Source organism: Bufo gargarizans, chromosome 11, assembly GCF_014858855.1.
Source record: "Bufo gargarizans isolate SCDJY-AF-19 chromosome 11, ASM1485885v1, whole genome shotgun sequence".
NCBI classification, from domain to species: Eukaryota; Metazoa; Chordata; class Amphibia; order Anura; family Bufonidae; genus Bufo; species Bufo gargarizans.
The window spans coordinates 34,349,314-34,377,014 of NC_058090.1; positions in this window are offsets into that span (position 1 = coordinate 34,349,314).

The window sequence follows — 27,701 nt, forward strand, 5'->3', positions numbered from 1 at the left end:
GCGGAACCATCTATTGAAATTTTATGCCCAGCCCAATTTTTTGTATGTAATTACTGTATACTGTATATGCCATAGGGAAAAACGGAATGGAAAAACGGAACCGAAACGGAAACACAACGGAAACAAAAAATGGAACAACGGATCTGGAAAAAACGGCCTGCAAAACACTGAAAAAGCCATACGGTCGTGTGAAAGAGGCCTTAGGAAGCGAATCTAATAGGGAACAAAAAAACAGTACATAGTCGCACACATGTGGCAACTTTTTGCTGTATTTTTGGCAACTAAGCACTGAAGTCAAGGGTGGCATCACTCTTTTCGGATTTGGCATTTGACTCAGGTAAGATTAGGAGGAGAACATATGTAATGCGGGGACAATAATATACTTTTAGGCTGCAGTGGTGACAGATGGTAACATCATTCCACTCACAAGTCCTTTCACATCATTATTCATTACAACATGCGGGATTTAAAGTGAACCCATTTTGCATGACCTGGGCAAAATATCTCTATTTTTGCATTAACAGCATTAATGCAAATAGGATTTTCACTGCCCATTACCAGCGAAATGACTTTTCGTCTGTGTAACAGCTGTTGCATGTAGTGAGATTTTGCACTAGCCTTCTGTTTTGACTTCATACAGCTCTATCATTCGTATAGGTCTGGCTACTGGAGAAAATGTATACAGTACAAGATCTAGACATAATTCCAATTATTTCAAAAGTCAACTATGCAGTTAACCATGTACAGACCTTCAAATGCCTAAATGTATACACAATGCCAATGTATCTTCATTTATGAATCTGTAATGGTGCCCATACTGTACCTCACTGTGCTCTAATTTCATAATGTGGCTCTTCCAATGGATTTACAGTATACAGAGAAAACCTGTATAGACCTAGTCCTGATCTCAGCTGATAAGATTACTGTGAAACAGCCAGGGCCCCATTACACAGGGCGAGCTTGCAAGCAATTATTGGGAATGAACTGTTTGCTACCAATCATCTCCTCAGTATGGGGATGAACATTCACTACTGCGATCACTCATCCCCATACAGATTCATTGTATCTTGGCGGCAGATCCCTTTTTAAATAGGATGATCTGTTGGCCAGAAAATATGATTTTGGTGCCATCATAAATTACGCTTTCAATCCTCATAAATTTAAAAAGGACCTTTCACCCCTTTTGACACACCTGTTTTAATAGCTTCATGCATTCCACAGGTAACAACAATTCTGGAGCATCTAGCTAGCAGTCTGCAGTAAGGGTACAGAGGGGAGGTAACCAGTTGGGGGGGGGTGTACCTGCACAGACTCACTCTATCCAATCAGTGCTGCCATTTTTAGACTGACTGTGCAGGTACACCCCCCCCCCCCCACGCCCCCAACTTGTTACCTCCCCTCTGTACCCTTACTGCAGACTGCTAGCAATTCATTCATAACATCTAGTAGAAATAATAATGGAATGGCACAACATAGAGTCAAAAGAGTAGATGCTCCAGAATTATTATTACACAGGGAATGCATAAAGCTCTCAAAACAGACATGTCAGGAGTGGTGAAAGGTCCTCTTTAAGGATTGAGCCTCACAAAATTAAGGATTGGTTTGGTTGCTTTTTCCTTAGGACTCCAAGACCATTAATAAGATAAGTTGACTGGCATAATCCCCCCTCTTTCTTTTTTTCAATGTGGGTGTCCTTTTGCTCTGTAGTTTTTATTATAATCTCTCAGACTCCGTACATTTTAAAGTGGACTTTAATGTTCCTTATGATTCCATACATGGACCTTGCAACAGACATTGATGTTAAAGGGGACCTCTCCCCTCTCCTGACGTGTCTGTTTTAGTAACTACTTGCATTCCCCATGTAATAACAATTCTATATCATCTATTCTTATGACTCTATGTTGTGCCATTCCTTTACTGTTAAAGAGTATGTACACCTTTGTGGACATTTTTTCTTACTGATTTATTACATTGTACTCATTTTGAGTGAATTTTTTTTTTTCAATTTGTCTTTGTTAAAAAAATTTAACCACTATCTTTGTGTACCCTTGAGTTTATCTAGTAGCAGGATCTAAATGTTCACTCTGTTCTGTCAGGCAGCTCAGCTGACGGGCTCCTTTTCTCTGATCTCTGGCCTTATAAACACTCATTTTAGCACAAAGTGAACGTAAAAAGTACAATTCACACAGCTAGAAAAACAACTAACCCTTTGTGACAGAATGGCTCAATATTTTTAATAGAATAGATTGTGCAAGAAAACACCCCCAAATGGTAACACCCATCTGGACCTTCATTGGAAACTCGTAATTAATTCATAAACTTTTTGTAGGAATAATAAAGCGATGGCTGAAGTCCAAGAATATATGTTCCAGAATTATTATTACATGGGAACACAAGAGGTGAGTAAAACATATACGCCATTAGAGGCGACAGGTCACAAACTGGAAAAAGTAATTGTCCAGATTTGAAGCAAATTTATTAACAGGTGCACAACTCTTAATAATGTCTTATTTTGAACTCAAATGTCCGGGTTCTGGACTCTAGATGTGTGTCATGGCTCAGCCATTGGTTTAATGAACTGAACTCACAGCATCGTCACCTGCAGTCAGTCTAGGTCATACATCGGGAATCTGGAGCCAGGAATTGGATGTGTGAATTGGACCTTACTATAGTTAGCCGAGATAAACACCCTCACCTGGGAAGCAATTCCCAATTTTTTCCACATTTTTTAGATTTTATGGGTGAAGATAAAACTCACAAAACAAAGTTTTAATCAAGTTCCAACGTGACTTTTAGAAAGAAATGCTGACCAAAGTATATTAGAAAGCGGCAGAACATGTTTAAAGAGGATATGCAGTTTAAAAACCTATTTTCATATAACTATTATGGCATTCTGACTTAATGGGGGGTGGATGGATGGGGTGTTCTTCTGTTCAGAATCTTCAACTATTAGCCAGAGCGGAAACTGATTACAAAGAGTGGTTCTGGCTCTGGAGGACCTGTCCTGTCCTGCATTACACAAACAACCCATTCACTTTCAACTGAGGATGCAGTCACAACTGAATACAATGGTGAAGCAGGGACCCTTTAGTTCCCTGCTTCACCATTTCCTGGCCTGTGCACTCCCCTACAGGAATGCAGGGGTAGCTGAGTAGGTGAGAACACAGGCCAGGGAAGATGTCTGTTCAATGGGGGAGTGGGGCAAGATGAGTAGTTCTTTTTTTTTTATTATTAAAGCTATAGGGGCAGCACAACTGTAAAGGATCACTAAGGGGCAGCACTATTTCAGGGGGCAGCAATACTGTAAGGGGGCAGCACAACTGGAAGGGGGCACTAAGGGTGCAGCACTATTGTGAGGGGCACTAAGGGGCAACACTACTGTAAGGGGCTGCTAAGTGGGCAGTACTATAGTGAGGTGTCACTAAGGGGGCAGCACTATTGTGAGATGCAATCAGGAAGCAGTACCTTTGTAAGGGGCACGAAGGGGACAGCACTATTGTAAGGAGGGCACTAAGGGGGTAGCACCATTACAAGGGGGCCAAATGGGATAGCACTATTGTAAGATGGCCCTAAGGGGGCCAACACTATTGTGAGGGGGCACTAAGGTGTCAACAATGTTGTAAGGGGGCATTAAGGGGGCAACACTATAGTGAGAGGGGCACTAAGGAGACAGCACTATTATGTTGTGGCACTGAGGGGGGCAGCACTATTGTGAGGGGGCAACACTATTGTACGTGGGACACTAAGGGGGGATAACTACTGTGTTAAGGCACTAAGGCATTCTTCTTTGAGGGAGCACTAAGGAGACATAACTACTGTCAGGGGTCACAAAGGGGACTGGGCAGGATTGGAAATGTATAGATAGGCACTGGGCTCGGTTAGAGGCATGTCTTAGGCTGGGTTCAGACCTGAGCGTTTTACAGCGCGTTCCTACGCGCTGTAAAACGCTCAACAGGCAAGAACCAATGATTCCCTATGGGAATGGTTCTCATCTGAACGTTTTACAGCGCGTACAATCGTGCTGTAAAACGCCCGACGCCCCAAAACGTATATGAGCTTCTTTGGAGCGTCTTGTCGCGCGTTCCGGTACATAGACTTCCGGGAACGCGCGACAATGGGCGTTCGCTTGTCTCTGTATGCGCAATTGCAAACGCCGGTACAATCGCGAATACAGAGCGCTCCATCGCGAACGCTCAGGTCTGAACCCAGCGTTAAGGCTGAATTACACAGCCCTCCCGGCAATCGCCTACTTACTAACGGAGGAGACCCCTATTACATGCAACGATCTCCTGGCAATCGCCTGCTCGCTAGTGAAGGAGACCCCTATTACATGCAGCAATCTCCTCCTTCATGCAAACGCTCATTAGAGATTATCTGCCAAAAAATTGGGCAGTGTAATACGGGCTTTAGTGTAAAGAAATTAGCTGCAGCCACAGATCTTCTCTTTCTTTCAGCTTTTCAAAAGTTCAGAGGTATGATAAAACTGAAATACCAATGTAATTTTTTCTACTATCCAATGATTAGGTTATAGTTTCCTTTAGGGTACTTTCCCACTAGCGTTATTCTTTTCAGGCATTGAGTTCCGTCACAGGGGCTCTATACCGGAAAAGAACTGATCAGTTTTATCTGCATGTATCCTGAATAGAAAGCAATCCGTTTAGGATGCATCAGGATGTCTTCAGTTCAGTCTTTTTGACTTTTCAGGATGGAGATAATAGCGCACCATGCTGCCGTTTTATCTCCGTACAAAATTCTGGAACACTTGCCGGAATGCCGAATCCGGCATTTTTTCCCCATTGACATACATTAATGCTGTATCCGGCCCCGAGTGTTCCGGCAAAACGGATCCAGCATTGCGGTCTGCGCATGCTCAGACCGAAAAAAAATTGATGCCGGATCCGTTTTTCCGGATGACACCGGAGAGATGGATCTGGCATTTCAATCCATTTGTCATGTGGATCAGGATCTTGAACGTCTGACAAATGCCATCAGTTTGCGTCCGTATTGCCGGATCCGGCGTGCAGTTCCGGCGACGGAACTGCCTGCTGGAATCCTCTGCCGCAACTGTGAAAGTACCCTTAGAGTTATTCTGTTCTAAGCTCCTGTGAGATATCTTGTCATTTTTATGGTACTGTACTGTTTCTGCATACTGCACATGAAACCATTTCTCGTTCTATGTGTTAGGCTATCTTTAAGCATTCATGCTTTGCGCAACTATAGTTGCAGAAATTGCTATGGAGTCCTGAGGCTCAGGGTTCCACTATCTCAGGGATCAGCAACCTTCGGCACTCAAGCTGCTGTGAAACTACAACTCCCAAAATGCACACTTAGGGTGGGTTCACATCTGCGTTCTGGATTCCATTATGGCTTTCTGTTATAAAATGGTTATAACAGAAAATAACGGAATCCATAAGACAGAAGGACAGATCCGTTATGCTGCCCATAGACTTGTATTATGACGGAATGCGAAACGGAAGCCTTTAAAAGGCATTCCGTTTTGCTTTCCGTCTTAATAGAAGACTATGAGGAAGCATAACGGATCCTGTCGACAGGACTTTGTTTTCTGTCTTGCATAACTGGACCCAGACGGATCCGTTATGATTCCCCATAGACTTCTATTAAGACGGATCAAAACGGAATGCCTCTAAAGTCTTCCGTTTTGACTTCCATCTTATGGATTCCGTAATTTTCCGTTATAACCATGTTATAACAGAAAGCCAAAACGGAATCCCTAAGGCTAGTGTGAACCCACCCTGATTCTGCTGGTCTTGTAATGCCTATAGAACTGAAAGCATAATTTTGGGAGCTGTAGTTTCAGGACACCTGGAGTGCCGGAGGTTGCTGATCCCTGCGCTAGCTGTTTGCAGAGAGAAACAAGTTGGTGCTTTGCTGCTACCTACTATTCTTGTATATAACACTACTATTGATCACATTAATTGCTGCTCTGGTAAAAAATAGTAAGAACATATCTACAAAGAATAAAAATAGGGCTCTGTGGACCCTATGAATTTTATGCCTTTGCATATATGTTTTACAGCTAATTTATTCTCAAAAAAGCGGAGAACTCATTCCATAGTCCTGTGGAAGCCAAAGAACTAACATCACTTTCGTGGTCAAGCGGTTAAGAGGGCAGAGCACTAAGTATACAAAATGAGTTTGGTGAAGGATTGTGGACATGGGTTATGTTAAGCAAATAAGTGTCTATGAAAATGTGAGGCTTTGCAAATATGTCACCATAAAAAAATTGATTCAAATTTGTCTGCCTCCTCCCTTGTAGCAAAATTCAAATGCTGTAAGTAGAGCATAGCAAATGTAAATGACAAAAAGGCAGTACACCTCTAACTGCAAACAGGGGAAAGCAAGTAAAAAAAACACAACAAAACCAAATATGTATAGAAAATCTGCTACTAATAACGGTTGCAGACCCCTCAACCTGCTACAATATTTTTATTTGTAGTAATAACATAAGTTTAAAGGGGTTGTCTCATAAATCTGAGAGCCACAGAGACCCCCAGCAAATTGCTAATTTTAAAGGGGTTTTCAGGGAGTAAAATATTGAGGCCTAATCCTCAGAATAGGTCAATATATGATTGGTGGGGGTCTGACACCCTGCACCCCCACTACTCAGCTGTTTGAAGCGGCAGCAGCACAACAATGAGCTCTGTGGCCTCTTACTAGTCCAGTGATGACACGTTCATTGGTCACGTGAATGGGACTGGGCTGCAATACCAATGTTATGCAAGCAGGTGTGGACCCATTGCGCCTCTGACTGGCTATACTCTGGAGGAGCATGACTAAGGGTACTTTCACACTTGCGTTGCTTGATTCCGGCAGGCAGTTCCGTTGCCTGAACTGACTGCCTGATCAGGCAAACTGTATGCAAACGGATGTCATTTTTTCTGACTGATCAGGCATTTTTCAGACTGATCAGGATCCTGATCAGTCAGAAAAATGCCTGATCAGTCAGAAAAATGCATTGCAATACCGGATCCGTTTTTCCGGTGTCATCAGGCAAAACGGATCCGTTTTTTTTGTTTTTTTTTCATTTTTAAAGGTCTGCGCATGCGCAGACCGGAAGGACGGATCCGGCATTCCGGTATTTTGAATGCCGGATCCGGCACTAATACATTCCTATGGAAAAAAATGCCGGATCCGGCATTCAGGCAAGTCTTCCGTTTTTTTCGCCGGAGATAAAACCGTAGCATGCTACGGTTTTCTCTTTTGCCTGATCAGTCAAAACGACTGAACTGAAGACATCCTGATGCAAACTGAACGGATTACTCTCCATTCAGAATGCATGGGGATATGCCTGATCAGTTGTTTTCCGGTATAGAGCCCCTGTGACGGAACTCTATGCCGGAAAAGAAAAACGCAAGTGTGAAAGTACCCTAAGCAACTACCTGGTCTTCACTAGAGCCTCTGATGGTGAGAGCCTCTGATGGTGAGGATAGGCTTGGGCCGTTAGGGTAGTTGCCAGGTGCCACTCCAGAGCAGTCCACGAGTCAGTGGCAGCTGACCAGGTGGTCAGAGATACCGGTGCAAGCACCGAGGGGAAGTACGTGATCAGGAAGTCTGGGGTCAGGGCAGGCAGAGATCAAGCAAGTTCCGTAAACGAAGTCTGAGGTCAGAGGCAGGAGGCAAACAGGCAAAATCCCATAATTCCAAAAGCAGGGTCCAGTACACAGCAAAGCAAAACTTGAAAAACATCTTCACCCTTGGAACTAGACAAGCTAGGGACCATGAGTTGCTCAGGCATCTTTCTGTGGTAGGAAGTGCCTTTTTTTTATTTCAATATTTTAATGTCTTTCCAGCATAAATGGCAGCATAATTACATTTATATGGTTGAGCTGCTACCTTTAAAGGAACACTGCAGGCAAAAATACTTTCGTTTTTGCCTATTGATATTAGGGGAGGTGCATGACACAGAGTTCAAAGACCCCTCAGGCCCTGGACTAGGCTTTACCTGGAGTAGTCCATTCATTTGGAAGGATTTGTTGTTGGGAGCATCAAGGGCTTTGTTTTAATACCATTATAATATTAATGCTAAATGATGTTGTATAGCTCAAGGCTTTAAGCAACCTAAATAATTTAAATTCTTGGATACTTAATGTCAGCCAATTAGAGCAAAAGACAAGCGTGGGAAAAAGAAATGATTTACTAAGTGTCAAAACATTTATCAGTCTCTCAGCCCAAATAGCATTACAGACGGCACATACTGTACCTCATGAGAATGGCAAGAGCTGGAGATATGAGTATGAAATCTCTTTATATTTTTTGCCTTAAGGGGGCTGCATGAGAACAAAATCTAGTCTGGGGGGTGGGGCATGCCATGCATGTCTGCTCCCGCTCCATTCAACTCTATGGGACTGCAAGAAATTAGCACAAGCAGTCCCATAGATTTTAATGGAGCAGCAGCACACATGCATGATCATAGCTCCATTCAAATGGGGGAATATGGGGTTCTTGCGATTGGCAAGAACCCCAACAGTTAGATCCATGCCGATCAGACATCCTGTGGATGGGATAAATCTTTGTAATGGGGCAGCCCCTTTAAAGGGGGTTGTTCACCTTTTTACAGCTTTTCTACATACCCCACAGTGTGGCTGGACCTGCAGTGGCAATCATACTTTCCTGATTCCCCGTTTTTAAGCTGGTGACGTGACTGTTGCAGCCAATAACTGGCCGCACCAGTCACGTGTCAACCATGTGGTACTGGTGTGGACAGTCATTGGCTGCAGCGGTCACGTGCCAAACCGTATGTTGACACTGCAGGTCCGGCCTGACACTGAACAAGCCCAATCATGATTATTACAATTTGCCCATGCTTTTTATAGTTATGTGACTCCTCAGAAACATCAAATACGTAAACAAAAGTTTCCCTTAGGCCTCCTTCACGTACAAATTTTATTTTTAATTTTTTTACCACTAAAAATGCCACACTGCATGCATTTTCAGACTTTTTTTGTGCTATTTTTCAAGACAAAGGTGTGATTGGTGTTTTTTTTTTTTTACCTATGGTTGAAGGGATGGAAAAATGTCAGATAAAAATGCCACCAATATGAAAGAAACAAAAAACACTTGTATGTCCCACATTTCTTATCTCCCGTTAACTTTCAGCTCAGATCTGTTGCTGGCGCTTTTTCAGAAAAATCATACAAAATAAAAGCCATTTGCAAAAAATGCCTTAAAAAATGCTAAAGTGTTTAAAAATGACACTAAAAACCTATGTGTGAATTCACCCTCAATGTGGTCATAATACTTTTTTTTTTCAAAGAAGCTGATTTTTTTTTCTTTATTTTTGAGCAAAAACCACCACAGCCAGATGTTGTCTGCTGGGATCAAGACAAATTCTGTAAACCATTTTGGAGAACGTTTATTCAAGTAAGGCCTCATGCACACAGATGTTTTTTTTTGCGGTCCCCAAAAACGGTTTCCGTTGTTCTGTGATCCGTGTCCGTTTTTTCCTCCGTGGGTCTTTCTTGATTTTTGGAGGATCCACGGACATGAAAAAAAATTAATAAATTTAAGTCAAGTTTGTCTTTGAAAAGATAGGAAAAAACGGACATGGATCATGGACACGGATCACGGACGCGGATGACAATCTTGTGTGCAGCCGTGATTTTTCACGGACCCATTGACTTGAATGGGTCCGTGAACCGTTGTCTGTTAAAAAAATAGGACAGGTCATATTTTTTTCACAGACTGGAAACACGGATCGCGGATGCCAAACGGAGCATTTTCCGATTTTTCCACGGACCCATTGAAAGTCAATGGGTCCGCAGAAAAAAACTGAAAACGGAACAACGGCCGCGGATGTACACTACAACTACATGCAAGGTCTGGACTCAATCTTTTTTTCAAATCCCTCAATTATTCCCCCTATTTGTTGTTTCAGAGCCAAAGCCTGGGGTCTAGCCGTATCTAGGTAGGAGCACCGTGACACACATAGAGAGACATTTTGGGCCGCAACACACCACTTGGCATTTCCTACACCTGGGACGCACGTTCTATATATAGGGGGCCCTAGGGGGAGGCACCCGTTGCACATTCACCCACACCTGTGGGTAGGTGGCCTAATAGTGCCATTTTAAGGCAGCTTCCTGGTGTTATTTTCAAATTGCAGGATGCCCTGAGTGTGTCGTTCTCCAGGTGCTTTCCCATATATTTATCTCTAAAAAAAAAAAAATTACGAAAAGAGCAATTGTAGAAAATGGATGTGAATTTCATGGTGTTTTTCACAGCCCAAAACAGCCCAAAAAAACGAAGGCCCCTTTCACACAGGCGAGTATTCCGCGCGGATGCGATGCGTGAGTTGAACGCATTGGACCCGCACTGAATACCGACCCATTCATTTTTATGGGGCTGTTCACATGAGCGGTGATTTTCACTCATCACTTATGCGTTGCGTGAAAAATCGCAGCATGCTCCTCTTTGTGCGTTGCGGTGCGATAATCCACGCAACGCAGGCCCCATAGAAGTGAATGGGTGAAACGCAGGCCCCAAGCAAGTGCGGATGCGGTGCGATTTTCACGCATGGTTGCTAGGAGACGATCGGGATGGAGACCCGATCATTATTATTTTCCCTTATAGCATGGTTATAAGGGAAAATAATAGCATTCTGAATACAGAATGCATAGTAAAATAGCGCTGGAGGGGTTAAATAAAAAATAAAAATTTATTTAACTCACCTTAGTCCACTTGTTCGCGCTGCCCGGCATCTCCTTCTGTCTTCATCTTAGCTTTGTGTAGCAACAAGGACCTTTGGTGACGTCACAGTCATCACATGATCCATCACATGATCTTTTACCATGGTGATGGATCATGTGATGACCGGAGTGACGTCACCACAGGTCCTTGTTGCTACACAAAGCTAAGATGAAGACAGAAGGAGATGCCAGGCAGCGCGAACAAGTGGACTAAGGTGAGTTAATTTAAATTTTTTAAAATTTATTTTTAACCCCTCCAGCGCTATTTTACTATGCATTCTGTATTCAGAATGCTATTATTTTCCCTTATAACCATGTTATAAGGGAAAATAATACAATCTACAGAACACCGATCCCAAGCCCGAACTTCTGTGAAGAAGTTTGGGTTTGGGTACCAAACACGCAGGATTTTTCTCACGCGAGTGCAAAACGCATTACAATTGCATGCATGTGACTCTCTGTTTTAAAGGGATTCTGTCACCTGCTTTTAGCATTTTAAGCTGGCACCATCGCTATGTTGACTAAAGTACCTTATTTCCAGCAGTCTTCTTTTTACTTATTTTCGTTTGGTAGTTTTGATATAAAAGCGATTTTTATGTTATGCTAATTAGGGTCCAAGGTGCCCAGAGGGGCGTTTTTTTCAATCTCCGGTGCCGAGTGACGCCCCCCTGCAGTGCCCAAGACAGCCTTCTGATCATCAAAACACCTCCCACAGCCCGGCAAACGGTTCTGCCCCCTCCCCACGTCATAATCTACCTTATAGATATGCCCCGTCCTCCTTCCTGTCTGCGGCCAGAAAACTCGCGCAGGCGCAGTACCGCCTGCTGCCTGCACCTGCGTGATCATCCACCTCCTGAGGGCAACAGCCTCAAAAGTCTCACTGGGCATGCGCCGAGCCCAGTGATGTGACCTGAGCGCTGTTGCCCTCAGGACGTTGATGATCGCGCAGGCCGCAGGCGGTACTGCGCCTGCGCGAGTTTTCTGGCCGCAGACAGGAAGGAGGACGGGGCATATCTATAAGGTAGATTATGACGTGGGGAGGGGGCGGAACCGTTTGCCGGGCTGTGGGAGGTGTTTTGATGATCAGGAGGCTGTCTTGGGCACTGCAGGGGGGCGTCACTGGGCACCGGAGATTGAAAAAAACGCCCCTCTGGGCACCTTGGACCCTAATTAGCATAACATAAAAATCGCTTTTATATCAAAACTACCAAACGAAAATAAGTAAAAAGAAGACTGCTGGAAATAAGGTACTTTAGTCAACATAGCGATGGTGCCAGCTTAAAATGCTAAAAGCAGGTGACAGAATCCCTTTTAATGAAGCCATAGAGAGCTCCTGCCTCTTTTCAAACGGCGGGACCTTAACCTACAATATACCCATCACCAGTGTATCAGCTATGGGCATCAGAAAGAAGAGAAGTCTGCAGCCGAGCACTAGTCAGCCGGAAAAAGCCTCCTCACAGAGTATTGAGAGGGTTCTTGCCTCGGGCTCTCAGCGCACGCACGATGCGCCATCTTCCTGGGGAGAGTGCACAGATGCAGCGGCTGAGACGCTGCCGACACCCTCTCCTCTGGAGACAGACTTCAAAGATCCCACTGACTCGGGAGGAGAACCGGAGGAGATTCATGCTATGGAGTGAGGGTCTGACACAACAGGGGAACACCCAGCATGCGATACCCACCTACCATCGCCATATGGCTTGGAAGTAGAAGCGGGGGGAAGCCGCCATCTCTTTGGCTACACCAAGTGAGTGGGGAGATGGGGAATGGGAAAACTCTCCCTCATATGAACACCACTCGCCAAACCCCACAGCCCACGCTACCACCCCGGTATTCCCTGTGGGTAAACCCCCGGCCACAACTATCATGGCCACACAGGCTGACACGGAGACCTCAGCCCTCACTGAACTGAGAGATCTACATGCACACATTGCCTCCATCCCAACCAAGGATGACATGGAGACATATATATCCAGATTAGAAGGGGTCTATAGGGCAGAAGTTAAAAATATTAAGAACGAGGTGCATTCCTTGGGGACAAAGGTGACCCTATGGAACAATCTGTAGCAGCAGTGGCTGCTAAACAAGACGCTGAAGAGGCTTGTATAACATTACATGCTTTCCAAATACAGGACCTTGCAGACATGCTGGACAATGCTGAGAACATAGGGAGTGCGTGGCCTCCCTGAAGAAGTGGCACCAGGGGACTTAGAAATCACACTACGCTCTATCTTCAATAACCTCTTAAGGGTTCCTCCAGATACACCCCTGGAGCTAGATAGAACCCATCGTGCTCTGGAACCCAAACCTACTTCTCCAGATAGGGTTAGAGATGTGATCTGCCGAGTGTACCATTATCAACAGAAGGAAGCCATAATGAAGAAGGCCAGAGAGGCTGGTCAGGTGCAATTTAAAGATTTCACCATACAACTTCTGTCAGACCTTTCACGCTATACTCTACTAAAATGGAAAGCCTTGCGCCCCTTGCTTTCCCTCCTGCAACAACAAAAAATTGTGTACACTTGGGGATTTCCTTTCCGCTTGCAAGTCCGCGTAAACGGACAAACGGTGGTCCTTCGACACCCCAGAGATTTACCAACTTTCTCTGCAGCGCTAGATATTGCATTAGTGGAGATCTCGGAGTGGCCCTCTCTTCCCAATAGAATCCCAAAGGATACAGCTCCAATGCCTCAGAGGGAACCCAAATCACCTCGCCAGAAAGCTTGTCGTACTACCAGCAACCAGGCTGGGCTGGCTGGGGCCCTCATGGAGGCAGGTTGTCAGGAAACATAGACGTCCGGGCCTGATGGAGGACACTCCGGCAATTTGCTCAATATGCTTACTTTAGAAGCTGACTTAGAGTTCTAAAAATAATACTTAATGTTGATGCTTGGTTTAGCCGGGCTAGGCCCTGTTATAGGGCTACAATTCCTAACTGGTTAATCTGGCCTTCCCGTGCTGGTCTGCACGCTGGGTCCTGGCTCTCCTTGCAGGAGGGGGTGTCCAGATGGTATACCCCCTTGAGCATGGCATTATTTCTAGTACCAGTAATGCCCAATTTTAGTGATATATACGACCTAACTTGGTACCTGAAGGGGGGTGGGGGTCCCGGCTGGCAGCCGGTTCGTGGGGGTTGAGGGCTCCACATACTAAGGCTGTTCAGGGCCTTCGCCAAACATTCTAGACATAGATATGTGTGTTGTTTATGCCATATTCTTGGTTTTGAAGTTGTCAATGAGTTTGACAGAAGAATATGGTGTAAGGCCTTAGTTCAGATCCGTTATGTTCGCAAATGTTGAGATGTTTGCCTGGCCCTCCTGTGTTGGTTGGCCCCGGGGCACGCGGCTTCGTTTATTGGGGGGTCGGGTTCCCTGGGGGCTAATCCTCATAGGCATGGTGTCAGTTATCACATGGATGTTGCTAGCCCTTGAGACACGTTTACTTCAGCAGATCGACTTTATGAGTAAGGGCTCATGGCTCACTAGACGTTAATGGTTATATAATGGTGATGTTTATATATTATTGTTATTTTTTGGATTATCATAAAAGGGTCCCTCCTGTTTGGAGGAGGTAGCTCCTCTGTTGAAAGCACGCTTCCACATAGGGACTCACGTCTCTCTTGATGTGAGATATACTTTTTTCCTACCTTCTACGTCCTCAGCATTATCCTAAAATGTCCAGTATATGTATTGGACTTGACTTGGCAATCTTACCTGCTAATTTCTCTCCAATTCAACATCTTTCAAGTCTTACTCTTCATCTTTAACTGTCCTAACGTTTCCTTTTCTTTTTCCTTCTACCTTTTCACCGCTTCCCACCCCCCACCCCCTTTTTATCTATTTATTTTACTTCATTTGTACCTAAGAGAGATGACCTCCTTAAAAATAGGATCCCTGTATGTTCGGGGATTTAGCACATCTCCCGGATCCTCTACCATATGCACAAACAGAGAGTACAAATTGTGCTTCTACAGAAAACGCATTTTTAAAAAGGGCATGTGCCGTTGCTATGTGATAGGTATTTTACACACTGGCATCATAACCCAAGCTCCGACTCACGATCGAGGGGAGTCTCTGTGGGCTTGCACTTATCTCTAAACGGGACTGTGGTGAACGTGGTGATGGAAGGAGAGGGGCGCTATATTTTCCTTAAGATGAAGATTTACTCGACTTTAGTCACTGTGGTCAATTGGTACCTGCCTAACCTACTTCTACTTGCAGAAGTGATAGTCTGTGGAGACTTTAACTTTACACTAGATTCACTTATGGATTCTTCTACAGGTCAGACCGCGGCTCCTCGCCAGCAACTGAGATCCTTACTTTCGCATCTACACTTTCTCCAGCTTGTAGACGTTTGGCGGATACTCCATCCACAAGGTAAAGATTATACATTCCCCCCCCCCCCCACACCAATCCAATAGCCGTATAGACCTCTTTCTAGTTAATCACCACACCCTAGCATGGAAACCGCAGGCCTCTATCGGGGACATACTGTTCTCGGACCATCCATCAATCTATCTGGTGGTAGAACTGCCCAATGCAGCCCCTAAGCCATGGAATTGGAGGTTAAATGACAACCTTCTTAAGGATGTAATATGTGCGGCAGACATTCAAAAAACAATCGAAGACTTCTGGCAGATTCATGCCACTGATACCATCTCTCTGTCCATGCAGTAGGAAGCACCGAAGTGCGTCCTTAGGGGAATCTTTATAAAACATGGTACCCGGCTGAAAAAAGAAAGAGCACATAAACTCACTAATCTCCTTGCCCAGGCTTACAGCCTAGAAACACTGCATAAACAAACACTCTGCGACACATGTGGAGATACTTAAAGTCAGAGGTTCTATTAAAGCATTGATAGACCAACAATATAAAAAATTTCGGGATCAGGGGAAACGTTTCTTTTATGAATACTCTAATAAATGTAGCAGACCGCTAGCCCACCTTCTACAGCCTCGAATCGATCATCACTAACTTTTATTCCTCATATCAAGAAATCTAATGGCAAAGCCACACACAACCCCATAGAGATATTAGAGGTATTTCGATCTTATTACTCCCACCTTTCCAACATCAAAGGCCAATTCTCAGACATGTCACATTCTGCTCTTTCTACGCGCATAGATGAATATATCTCCGAAACAGCATTACCCACAATACCTGAACAGGACAGAGATGTGATGACCACTATCAAGAATTCACCGTCAGGGAATAACCCAGGGCAGGATGGATTTACAACCGCTTTCTACAAACGTTTCAACTACCTCATTTCCCCCTTTTTGACAAAGGTCTTTAATAGCATTGGTCCTGAGTCCCAGTTTACTACTCAATCGCTGGAGGCACACATCAGTGTAATACCTAAATCAGGAAAAGACCCCACTATATCATCTAATTATAGGCAAATCTCATTGATTAACATTGACATTAAACTATATTCTAAGATTCTTTCAGATAGATTGGCTCCTATAATTCCGAAGATTATACACACGGACCAGGTAGGCTTTGTACACGGAAGGGAGGCACGAGATAACACGATCAAAACCCTAATCCTCACCAGCATTGCAAAATCTGATGCTTCTCCTCTATGCCTGCTGTCGGTAGATGCCGAAAAGGCATTTGAACGGGTCCACTGGGTTTTCCTGGATTCCACTTTACGACAAACTGGATTGGGACCCAAGTTTTTACATAAAAATAGCGCCTTATATTATAACCCCACAGCCAAAGTGAGAGTAAATGGGCTTTTATCCCCTTCTATGCCGATCAGAAACGGAACTCGACAGAATACTTCTGTTCAGTTTTTACAAAGGAAAATGAAGGAGAAGGACCTCAGTTAGGAAAGAAGACTAATGAATCTTTTGATGCATGTGTCTTTACAGAGGAAGAGGTTCTAAGTCAACTGTCTAAAATTAATACAAATAAGTCACAGGGGCCTGATGGGATGCACCCAAAGCTATTAAAAGAGCTTAGCGGTGAACTAGCAAAACCATTAACAGATTTATTTAACCAATCACTGGCAACAGGAGTCGTCCCAGAAGATTGGAAATTAGCAAATGTTGTGCCCATTCACAAGAAAGGTAGTAGGGAGGAATCGGGCAACTATAGGCCAGTAAGCCTGACATCAATAGTGGGGAAATTAATGGAAACCATACTTAAGGAGAGGATTGTGGAACATCTAAAATCCCATGGATTGAAAGATGAAAAACAGCATGGGTTTACTTCAGGGAGATCATGTCAAACTAATCTTATTGATTTCTTTGATTGGGTGACTAAAATAATAGATGGAGGAGGTGCAGTAGACATCGCTTATCTAGACTTTAGTAAGGCTTTTGATACTGTCCCACATAGAAGGCTTATCAATAAAGTGCAGTCTTTGGGCTTAGACTCCCATATTGTTGAATGGATTAGGCAGTGGCTGAGGGACAGGCAACAGAGGGTTGTAGTCAATGGAGTATATTCAGACTACGGTCTTGTTACCAGTGGGGTACCTCAGGGATCCATTCTGGGACCCATATTGTTTAATATCTTTATCAGCGAAATTGCAGAGGGCCTCAATAGTAAGGTGTGTCTTTTTGCTGATGACACAAAGATTTGTAACAGGGTTGATGTTCCTGGAGGGATACACCAAATGGAAAAGGACTTAGGAAAACTAGAGGAATGGTCAAAAATCTGGCAATTAAAATTTAATGTTGATAAGTGCAAGATAATGCACCTGGGACGTAAAAACCCAAGAGCAGAATATAAAATCAGTGATGCAGTCCTAACCTCAGTATCTGAGGAAAGGGATTTAGGGATCATTATTTCAGAAGACTTAAAGGTAGGCAGACAATGTCACAGAGCAGCAGGAAATGCCGCTCTACAGAGCACTAGTGAGACCACATTTGGAGTATTGTGCTCAGTACTGGAGACCATATCTCCAGAAGGATATTGATACTTTGGAGAGAGTTCAGAGAAGAGCTACTAAACTGGTACATGGATTGCAGGATAAAACTTACCAGGAAAGATTAAAGGACCTTAACATGTATAGCTTGGAAGAAAGACGAGACAGAGGGGATATGATAAAAACTTTTAAATACATAAAGGGAATCAACAAGGTAAAAGAGGAGAGAATATTTAAAATAAATAAAACTGCTACAAGAGGACATAGTTTTAAATTAGAGGGGCAAAGGTTTAAAAGTAATATCAGGAAGTATTACTTTACTGAGAGAGTAGTGGATGCATGGAATAGCCTTCCTACAGAAGTGGTAGCTGCAAATACAGTGAAGGAGTTTAAGCATGCATGGGATAGGCATAAGGCCATCCTTTATATAAGATAGGGCCAGGGGCTATCCATAGTATTTAGTATATTGGGCAGACTAGATGGGCCAAATGGTTCTTATCTGCCGACACATTCTATGTTTCTATGCCCGTTATTCCCATTGTAGCCTTCCCCGCTAGTGCAGGCAGAGACTTTTTCCTTGGTATGTGTGGTATAGACGATCCTCGCATCCACCACCTGCTGTTAGGGAACCCTCTGCCTTCTTTTTCCATGATAGCTGCAAAATTGCCTAATGTGCGGATCTCATGGCTGAAATATGAACAAATGAAGTCATATGTTTCCTCTGGTGGAGAGCAGTGTGCTTTTGGGAGATCTCTGACAGAAACTGAAAAATTATTTACGCTGTCTTCTCTGCCGGCACGCCTGATCTCTCAGCTCTACCGGAATCTTTTGGCAGATTTTTATAGAGACACTCCAAGCTTTGTCTCGGGGTGGGAATAATATTTAGGGTTCGACATTGATCGTGCCGACCAGCAAAAAGCTTTCATATTTTCTCATAAGCTCTCTATGGCATGTTCGGCACAGGAAAAAAACTACAAGATCATGTCACGTTGGTACAGGTATCCAGTTAGAGTACATAGGATCTTTCCTGAGGTCTCTGATCTTTGCTGGACATGCGGTAAAGAGAAAGGCACAATGTTACCTGTATGGTGGGGGTGTGAACTGGTTAAATAATTTTGGGATAAGATTTTTGAAACATTCCACAGCATCACACAAAAAACTACTCACAACTCCCCTCAAGTGGTGCTCCTCTCCATCTTGCCAGGCTCCATCGCATCTCAGAAAAAGAGTTTGCTGAGATTCTGTATCACGGCAGCTAGATCAGTAATAACTAGACATTGGCGTTCGACACATGTACCTAACCTGAGAGAATGGTATCAAGAAATGCTATATATATATATATATATATATATATATATACAGGGAGTGCAGAATTATTAGGCAAGTTGTATTTTTGAGGATTAATTTTATTATTGAACAACAACCATGTTCTCAATGAACACAAAAAACTCATTAATATCAAAGCTGAATATTTTTGGAAGTAGTTTTTAGTTTTAGCTATTTTAAGGGGATATCTGTGTGTGCAGGTGACTATTACTGTACATAATTATTAGGCAACTTAACAAAAAACAAATATATACCCATTTCAATTATTTATTTTTACCAGTGAAACCAATATAACATCTCAACATTCACAAATATACATTTCTGACATTCAAAACCAAAACAAAAACAAATCAGTGACCAATATAGCCACCTTTCTTTGCAAGGACACTCAAAAGCCTGCCATCCATGGATTCTGTCAGTGTTTTGATCTGTTCACCATCAACATTGCGTGCAGCAGCAACCACAGCCTCCCAGACACTGTTCAGAGAGGTGTACTGTTTTCCCTCCTTGTAAATCTCACATTTGATGATGGACCACAGGTTCTCAATGGGGTTCAGATCAGGTGAACAAGGAGGCCATGTCATTAGATTTTCTTCTTTTATACCCTTTCTTGCCAGCCACGTTGTGGAGTACTTGGACGTGTGTGATGGAGCATTGTCCTGCATGAAAATCATGTTTTTCTTACCTTGCAGACTTCTTCCTGTACCACTGCTTGAAGAAGGTGTCTTCCAGAAACTGGCAGTAGGACTGGGAGTTGAGCTTGACTCCATCCTCAACCCAAAAAGGCCCCACAAGCTCATCTTTGATGATACCAGCCCAAACCAGTACTCCACCTCCACCTTGCTGGCATCTGAGTCGGACTGGAGCTCTCTGCCCTTTACCAATCCAGCCATCTGGCCCATCAAGACTCACTCTCATTTCATCAGTCCATAAAACCTTTGAAAAATCAGTCTTGAGATATTTCTTGGCCCAGTCTTGACGTTTCAGCTTGTGTGTCTTGTTCAGTGGTGGTGGTCTTTCAGCCTTTCTTACCTTGGCCATGTCTCTGAGTATTGCACACCTTGTGCTTTTGGGCACTCCAGTGATGTTGCAGCTCTGAAATATGGCCAAACTGGTGGCAAGTGGCATCTTGGCAGCTGCACGCTTGACTTTTCTCAGTTCATGGGCAGTTATTTTGCGCCTTGGTTTTTCCACACGCTTCTTGCGACCCTGTTGACTATTTTGAATGAAACGCTTGATTGTTCGATGATCACGCTTCAGAAGCTTTGCAATTTTAAGAGTGCTGCATCCCTCTGCAAGATATCTCACTATTTTTGACTTTTCTGAGCCTGTCAAGTCCTTCTTTTGACCCATTTTGCCAAAGGAAAGGAAGTTGCCTAATAATTATGCACACCTGATATAGGGTGTTGATGTCATTAGACCACACCCCTTCTCATTACAGAGATGCACATCACCTAATATGCTTAATTGGTAGTAGGCTTTCGAGCCTATACAGCTTGGAGTAAGACAACATGCATAAAGAGGATGATGTGGTCAAAATACTCATTTGCCTAATAATTCTGCACGTAGTGTATATATATATATATATATATATATATATATATATATATAGCTAGAATGGAGGAGATTTCTGCTGAAGCAAATGAGCAGTCCTCTAAATACATAAAGATCTGGTTGACTTGGATAGATTTTCAGAATTCCCCAAACTTTCTTTCCTTACTCTCCACTTGAGAGAATTCCTGAAGGAACCTTCAGTGTTGTGTAGTCATTTCCCCCGAGATTATTAGATACTTACAAGAACCCCCCCCCCTCCCCCCATGTTTTTTTTTTTTTTTTCTCTTTCTTCTTCTCTTCCTCTCTTCTCTCTTTTTCTCCTCCCTCCTCCTTTCACCTATTCCATTTTACTTTCTTTAACCTAAAGAAAGTCTATATTAGTCTTTACTGGTGTCTTTACTAGTCCACATCTGATAGCAACCAATGACAGTCACTTATTTATATGTTTGATTTTGTAAAACGAAACTGTACTCACACTGTCTTGCTGATTTAGAAATATCTTTATTGTGGCTTGCATTTAACAATGTTATATTACATGAAAACTCAATAAAATCGTTTAAACATAAATGAAGCCATAGTATAGTGGCTATCAAACAAAAAAAAACTAAAAGTGGCCCCATGTTGTAGACAGTTTAAAACTGACAGAATACAGGGCCAGCAACACCATAGTGCAGCACAAAATACTGCCGCAGGACCACCAAATACACAGTGCAAAACAAAATAGTGCCATCACTGCCACAGTATTCAACTATTTCACCGTCCTGAGGATGATGATACAGTCAAATGCAGGAGGGCACCCACTGCTGCCAGCCAGGTGCATTAACTAATGCCGAGACCATCAGCTCAATATGTACCTGGTCAGTGGCTTGACGAGGGCTTAGGTGGCCCCCAGGGCATCAGCCCACCGATAGATTTCCCTGTAGGGTCTATGGCCAGTCTGCCCCTGGTGTCTTTACGAGTCTGTGGGCCTTGCTATATCTGTGTTCACCTCTGATTTCATACAGAGGCAGTTTTTCCCTTTGGATTCTGTGCCGAGTTCTATTGTACCCCATATTTCATCAGATGCATTGTTTTTAGGGATGAATGTCTACATGATGCAGTGCCATATGGAGGTACTATATGGAGTGCTGTCGGCTCTGTAGGAGGGACACCGTGGGCCTATGTACAGCCTTCATCTACATGGCTCTACATGTTCATGAGGCCTTATGCAACAACATTTTACCATGCAACACAAATTTATCATTTTGCAAGACTGTACAGAGATTGTCATCACACATATCCAGTCCTGTCCCCAGTCCCACTCCAAACCCGTCAACATGGAGTGTGGGAGGAAAACCAGAGTTTCTGTTGAAATATATGATGCACTGTGCTTACAGCAAATTCTGTGAAATGTACCAAGTATAGAGACATTCACTCATTGACAAGTGTTCTTCACAGAAAAAGACAAAGAAAAAACATCTTGTTCCCCAGCTGTGACATGTCAATCCAACAACCCCAAAGGTTAATCTCTGAGTTTTCTTCACCATCCCCAAGGAGCACAGACCTGGCTGTGTAAACTTCTTCAGGACCAGCAAAACCACAAGTGACTTTGTCTCCCGACAACACTTGAGTTATGGTGTGAATTTTGTCATATTTGTGCATGATACATTGAATTAGCCATCTGTTCAGAAGAAATGGAGCATTGTTTCTGAGTAATTTTAAGCTGCAGACACATTAATAAATAGCCCTATTCCTGAAGACTGGTGCAATTCTCAGGTGAACACATAATAAAGTAGAATTAATTTTTTATTGGGGACACGGAATTGTTTTTAGCAGAATGTGTGTCTAATCAATCAGCATTCTGGGAAGCAGGCTCATACATAAAGTATTACCTCTTGTTATGGACAGAACTAGCCAGCTGTTTTGTGTTGAAACCTAATACGCAGGACATGCTGACAAGTTTTAAAATGATAATATTAAGGCCACTCATGCTAGAACAAATGGCAAAATACACTGTCATGGGGTACTCAGGCCAACGCAAAAAATAACTAAAAAGACAACAATAAAAGCTATTTGATGAATAATATCCAAAATGTTTAAAAGAAAACATGTATTACACTGATGATAATGATTAGGGTTAAACAATTCTTTTAAATACTACCTTAAGAATATCAGCTGCAGTGTGGCCTCTGCAGAGGTCTTTCCGAAGTTTCAGCAAATATCGCTGAAAGACTTACTTCGTCTCACCTCTATCATGCTTCACTTCGTTTATTCGCATAAATTACTGTATCAAAATACGAAGCTGAACTTGGTTTCGTTAATGAGGCACAAAGCAGAGTTCGACTTAGTATTTTGATATGGTAATTTATGCGAATAAATAAAGTGACGCATGATAGACGAAAGATGAAGTAAGTCTTGCGATATTTGCTAAAACTTCAGAAAGACCTCCGCGGAGGCAATACATTTTACAATAGGATGGAGCCGATATTCTTAAGGTAGTGTTTAAAAGAATCGTTCAGCCCTAATCATTATCATCTATCATCTAGTGCAGTGATGAAGAACCTTTTAGAGACCGAGTGCCCAAATGGCAACCCAAAACCCACTTATTTATCGCAAAGTGCCAACAAGGACAATTTAACCTGAATACTACAGTCCAGTATAGTACATCTTCCAAGTAATTTATCACTTAGCTATAATAGCTGCCTACATTCAGTGCACTGCCTGTGCTATTCATAGTGCTCCCTGCGCTGATGAATGGCAGGAAAAGTCTAAGGTTCACCACCACTAATCTAGGGCAATACATGTTTTCTTTTAAACTTTTTTTATATTATTCATTAGCTTAGTTTAAAATGTATTGTCTTTTTAATTATTTTTTGCGTTGGTCTGAGACATGACCTGGCCAGTTGTATCATAAACTCTGTATGCTTCAGTTGTGAATTACAGACATTCTCCAAAGCATTACTCCCAGTGCCAACCTCAAATACTACAGAGAAAGAGAGTAGGAGTACGTTGAACTTAAACCTGGTCTATAGCCCTTCAAAACCATCTGGGGAGATTTGCACTGTATATTGGTGGAACTGTGTTCTGAGACGTAAGTACTAGAACTCTTATTCTGCACTTTAGTAAAAAGAGATGTTTATTCTGTTACATCTGGCCTGGATACTGCCTTTCACTCACACTAAAAACCACCAGACCAAGGGCACCCCAACTAACAACAGGCAGGAACTCAAATATAAGGGTGTGCCCCGAGGGAAGAAAGGATGGGTCTTCATTTTACTGCATTGGCAATGGTGTGAAGAGAACCACTGTGATAGACGTTTGCAGCCAGAGGCACTACCACTTCCATCATCCACTTCGACTCCTCAGTGGCCTGCAGCATGTGTAAAACCAAACACATGCTGCAAACATTGAATATATAGATTGCAGATTTTATTAATGCCATATTCACTATATAAATGATTATGAGCAGAGGGGATGGGTGGTAACATCAGTTCAGAGAGCCCAGGAGACTGTACATGTAGTCACTGCCAGTGTTCGCTCTAAGCCTTGGCAGCTGCTGAGCGGGATGTTGCAACTTCTCTCTTGCAGTCTGACTCTAGGTTTGTCCAGGGAACTATACTTCCTGGCTTCAGAGGCTTCAAGCTGTGTCTCCACATCCAGCATTGCTGAAGGTGCTCTAGCTGGCTTACACAAGGCTTGCCGTGAGCACATCAAATGCCGACATGCCCAGCCCTTGCTTCTTTCCCTAAGCAAGGGGTAAGCTAGACCTTCCCCTAGCAGAGGGTAAACTGAACTGACTAAACTGGTCCCCACCCTTCCTGTAGGAAATGGGATGCCCACTCCTCCACAGAGGGGGGGGGGGTGGGGTGGGGGGGGGGTTAGAATGGAATGGAAAGCTCCATTCTACCTAACTGTAGCTCTGCCGTGTTTGCTGCCACCTGCTGTTGAACCAGGCACATTAAGTGATAACATAAACAGTTTCAAACACAGGAATGCACATTGTTTGGAACTGCAATAAATACACAAGATGACATTAGGTTAACCATAGATGATAGTAGTGGGGTGCAGAAGTGGTAATGGCACTCAGGGTCATTACATTCCCCTTTACTTAAAACCAAGCCACCCTCGGCTTGTGCTTAGGGTATATGCTTTAAGGGTACCTAAGGAAAAGTTAAAGTGATGCATAGGAACGGACACATATAGACTGAAATAAAACAGCTATAGGTTCCTGCCTGTATGAGTAGGGTGTCTAACCACGGTTTTCACTCTCGCAGTGAACCAACCAAATACATACTGCACTAGGCGCTCAAATACTCCACGACGTGGCCACAGTTGTATGTGGAGTGCAGGGGTGTCATGTACTGTAATCCCTCCATGTTACTATGATACGCCCACAAATAGAAGGGTGGCTTCATCCTGTATTCCCCTCCTAGCACCAAGGCCTTATAATGCTTTACGCTTCATCACCTTGATGTCTGACCAGCTAGAACTCCAAAATTTTCCTTGGCTATGCACAAGGTCGTAGAACATACACAAATTAGGAGGATGAGGCAGTGCTCTCTAATCTCTTCCGGAGGACTATTCCCTCCAAACACACATAAAATACACATTAGCAGCGGGTTACCCTTGGCGGTGTCAGATCTGCTTGTGGATTACCATTTGGTTCCTCCTGTGTAGCAATACAATACAATGTATACCTAGGCTATCTAGCTAACACAAGGCAAAGTAAGAACCATTAGTATTTAGCGTCCTCAGAGGCAGTCCATAATGAGCAATGACGATGGAAGACTTGCTTGTGACGTACCAGACTTCCTCAGAGGCAGTTAATTTAAGCAAGAGTAAGGTCGCTCAACATCTGGCTAACAATATAAAGTGCAAAGTCCCTTCAAAAAGTGCATGATATCACATCGCAGCACCTGCAAGAGAACACACACAATGGGCAATAGACTTGAACGTTGCTGAACCTGTAAAAAAGGTACATTTAAAACACGGTGCAAATAGATAAGGCAATTAAATAGTGCAATAACTTCACTTTAGAGCCTCTTCTTAGTTGCTTGAGGATCCATTGCATCAAACTGGAACAAAATTGCAAAAGAGTCCCTTGTAATCCATGGGAAATAACGTAATTATTTGTAATACATATGAGGTAGTAACGGAATATTTTTAACCCACATGAGGCAACAATGTCATCCTTCATATAAGATAGGGCCAAGGGCTATTCATAGTATTCAGTATACTAGATGGGCCAAATGGTTCTTATCTGCCGACACATTCTATGTTTCTATGTAATCTACATGGGTATAAGAATAGCAAAGATCATGAGAACCGTTTTGGAAAAGGAGGTCGCCAATTAACCTGAAAAAGGGGGAAAAAAGGGAGTTTGTGTGTAACTGTACGCAACTGGGATATAGCTGATAGTTGGGGTGTTCTTGATAATGGGGGGGGGGGGTCCTGACTAACATGGACATCCGGGTGAGGAACAACATTTCCTCACCCTTCAGGTCCAGTCCAAAAAGTGGCTCCCAGAAGTCCTTGGTTCTTTAGATGCTGCAGAGGCTCCTTAGAGGAAGGACCTCAGATCCTCCTCGCTGCTACTGCTGCTAAAGGTCATCAATGGACAGTCCGGCCTTCTATAATTCAATCTTGCAGCCTTAGTGGTGTGCAACTGACCTCCTGTGGTCGAACTTGGGAGTGACCGGGTGGTCACACTTTCTGCTTAGTGGGTCCGGACTCTCCTGCCAGGTAAAACGGATCCAGTATCTCTGGCTGTATGGGAGTCAGTAGATACTTCAGTTCACGTGATAAGGGATCTTGGGTAGCTCTCTCTCTCTTGCTGCTGCTACTTTCCACAGTAGTTGATAGACAACTTTTGGGCTGAAGGAAAAGGTGGAGGTGGACACACAGCCCTTTAGACAAACTGGTACTGGTGGCACAGGTAATCCTGGAATGAGTGTCTCCGGCTCCGGCTTGTCACCAAAGCACAGTACTCCATCCTCCGCTCCTGAAGGCATCTCACTCTACCCACTGCAGCTGGGTCCTCCTGCCAGTGCTCCGGTGAGGACACTGGAACGAGGGGCTTGTTAAGCAGATTCACACCAGTAGCAAAGGGGCCTTTTGACGACACCATCGGGGTATACTCAACTTGTTCCCCTTGATAGAGGCTGTGCCGGACCTGAGGTAGGTGGGAATGCTTTACAGAGCGTCAGTTAACAAATACAGTTTCAGGAAAAAGTATGTGAACCCTTTGGAATGATATGGATTTCTGCACAAATTGGTCATAAAATGTGATCTGATCTTCATCTAAGTCACAACAATACACAATCACAGTCTGCTTAAACTAATAACACAAAGAATTAAATGTTAGCATGTTTTTATTGAACACACCAAGTAAACATTCACAGTGCAGGTGGAAAAAGTATGACATCTCTAAGAGCTAATTGGAGTGAGGTATCAGCCAACTGGAGTCTAATCAATGAGGTGAGATTAGAGGTGTTGGTTACAGCTGCCCTGCCCTATAAAAAACACACACCAGTTCTGGGTTTGCTGTTCAAAAGAAGCATTGCCTGATGTGAATGATGCCTCGCACAAAAGAGCTCTCAGAAGACCTACGATTAAGAATTGTTGACTTGCATAAAGCTGGAAAGGGTTATAAAAGTATCTCCAAAAGCCTTGCTGTTCATCAGTCCACAGTAAGACAAATTGTCTATAAATGGAGAAAGTTCAGCACTGCTGCTACTCTCCCTAGGAGTGGCCGTCCTGTAAAGATGACTGCAAGAGCACAGCGCAGACTGCCCAATGAGGTGAAGAGTGTCAGCTAAAGACTTACAAAAGTCTCTGGCATATGCTGACATCCCATGGGAGGAAACCACAGAGGAAGCCACTGCTGTTTTTTTTGGACAGCAGTTTTTTTGGTTGCTCTCTGGCTCTGCTGTACTGACAGCCTTAAATAGGATCTCTGCTTCTGCAGGATGTTGCAACTTCTCTCTTACAGTCTAACTCTATGTTTGTCCAGGGAACTATACTTCCTGGCTTTAGAGGCTTCTAACTGTGCCTCCTCATCCAGAAGAGCTGAAGGTGCTCTAGCTGGCTTACGCAATGCTTGGCTTGAGTACATTAAACGGCAACGTGCCCAGCTCTTGCTTCCTTCCCCTAGCAGGGGGTAAGCTAGACCTTCCCCTAGCAGGGGGTAAACTGAACTGACTAAACTGGTCCCCTCCCTTCCTGCAGAAAATGGGACGCCCACTCCTCCACAGAGGGGGGGG